At 40.6% G+C, this 1,713-nt stretch overlaps 1 long non-coding RNA gene across 1 annotated transcript in view; it reads left to right on the forward strand.

Annotated features, from left to right (window-relative positions):
* The first annotated feature begins 284 nt into the window (after positions 1–284).
* Positions 285–1,713, forward strand: part of LOC108528591 (uncharacterized) — a 5,169-nt gene continuing 3,740 nt past the window's right edge. Inside the window, exon 1 of the long non-coding RNA XR_001885220.1 lies at positions 285–318. This is a non-coding gene — a long non-coding RNA (uncharacterized LOC108528591). The remainder of the gene's footprint in view (positions 319–1,713) is intronic.

The following is a 1,713-nucleotide window of genomic DNA, read 5'->3' on the forward strand; positions in this document are numbered from 1 at the left end:
TATTTTTATTTTTTTGAGACAGGTTCTCACTCTGTTACCCAGGATGGAGTGAAATGGCACCATCATGGTTCACTGTAACATCAAACTCCCTGGCTCAAGTGATCCTTCTGCTTCAGGCTCCCAAGCAAGCTAGGACTACAGGCATATGCCACCACGCCTGGTTAATTATTTTTTATTTTTTATTTTTTTTTAGGTAGAGATGAGGTCTCACTGTGTTGCTCAGGCTGATCTGGAACTCCTGGTCTCAAGCCATCCTCCCACCTTGGCCTCCCAAAGCACTGGGTTGACAGGCGTGAGCCACTGCACCCAGCCTCTAAGGTAAGCTTTATATAAAGATAACTAGATATAACCTAGTCTGGGCAACATAGGGAGAACCTATCTCTACCAAAGATTTAAAAATTAGCCATGTGTGGTGGTGTGAGCCTGTAGTCCCAGCTACTCAGGAGGCTGAGGTGGGAAGGTCAATAGAGCCTGGGAGTTAGAGGCTGCAGTGAGCTTAATGGGCTTATTGTACTCCAGCCTGGGCAACAGAGTGAGGCCATCTCAAAGGTAAATAAATAATAAAAAATAGATACAACCTGAATGACTAGTTGAAAGCAGAAAGCTAAATAACGCATTTTTCTCAATGTAACTTCTTATCATTGAAGGAATATGTTAGTAATATAGATGACTAGTGTTACTTATATAACTACTTATAGAGAAATAACTGGAAATAACTAGAAAATTAATTGAAGCCAGGATGTTGGAAAACATTTTTCTCAAGTGCAACTTATTATTTCTTCTTGAAGTTAAGTACTGGAAAGGTAGACAACTAGTGATACATAGATATATCTAGAAATAACTGGAAAACTACTAGCTGTCCAAAAAACAACAACAAAAAAACTATACTTCTCTGTTCTATAGTTTTTGAATGCTACTACTATAAATAAGTAGTAATCAAGAGGCATTTGGTTTACTCTGGATAGCTAAACATGAGCAGAATAAGTAGTTAAAGCTGGAGAACTAAAAAACACAACACAAACTTGTCCATTGTAAATTCTCCTTATCATTGGAATAGTTAATACTGTAAATGTTCATTTGGTACCTTTGTAATTATTTACCTAGAAATAACAAGAATACCTAGTTGAAGGCAGGAAGTTGCCAGTCATGTTCTTTTCAATTCTAAATTCTCTGCTGAAGAAAACTTGATCAATCCAGGAAGTTGAAACAATATTCTTCTCAACACTACAGTCGTTTCTATTGTGGATATAATGAGTTAGTGCTGTAGATAAGTATTTGTACCCAGGACACTAACTAATTGGATATAACTATTAATATGGAAATGAAGATGAGGTAGGAGGCCCGCAGAACTTATTTTCCAGTCACAGGGTCACGACCCCACTGATGGAAACAGGATCGGGTCAAAACAGGATGCAGTTGGCCCAGGCTGTTGGCTCCAGCCTGTAATTCCTGCACTTTAGGAGGCCGAGGTGGGCGGATCACTTGAGGCCAGGAGTCCGAGACCAGCCTGGCCAACATGGTGAAAACCCGTCTCTACTGAAAATACAAAAATGAGTTGGGTGTGGTGACGGGTGCCTGTAATTCCAGCTACTCGGGAGGCTGAGGCAGAAGAATCGCTTGAACCCGGGAGGTGGAGGTTGCAGTGAGCCGAGATCACACCATTGCACTCCAGCCTGGGGACACAGTGAGACTCCCTTAAAAAAAAAAAAAAAA

The sequence above is a fragment of the Rhinopithecus bieti genome, unplaced genomic scaffold, assembly GCF_001698545.2.
Source record: "Rhinopithecus bieti isolate Rb0 unplaced genomic scaffold, ASM169854v2 scaffold_5775, whole genome shotgun sequence".
Taxonomy (NCBI): domain Eukaryota; kingdom Metazoa; phylum Chordata; class Mammalia; order Primates; family Cercopithecidae; genus Rhinopithecus; species Rhinopithecus bieti.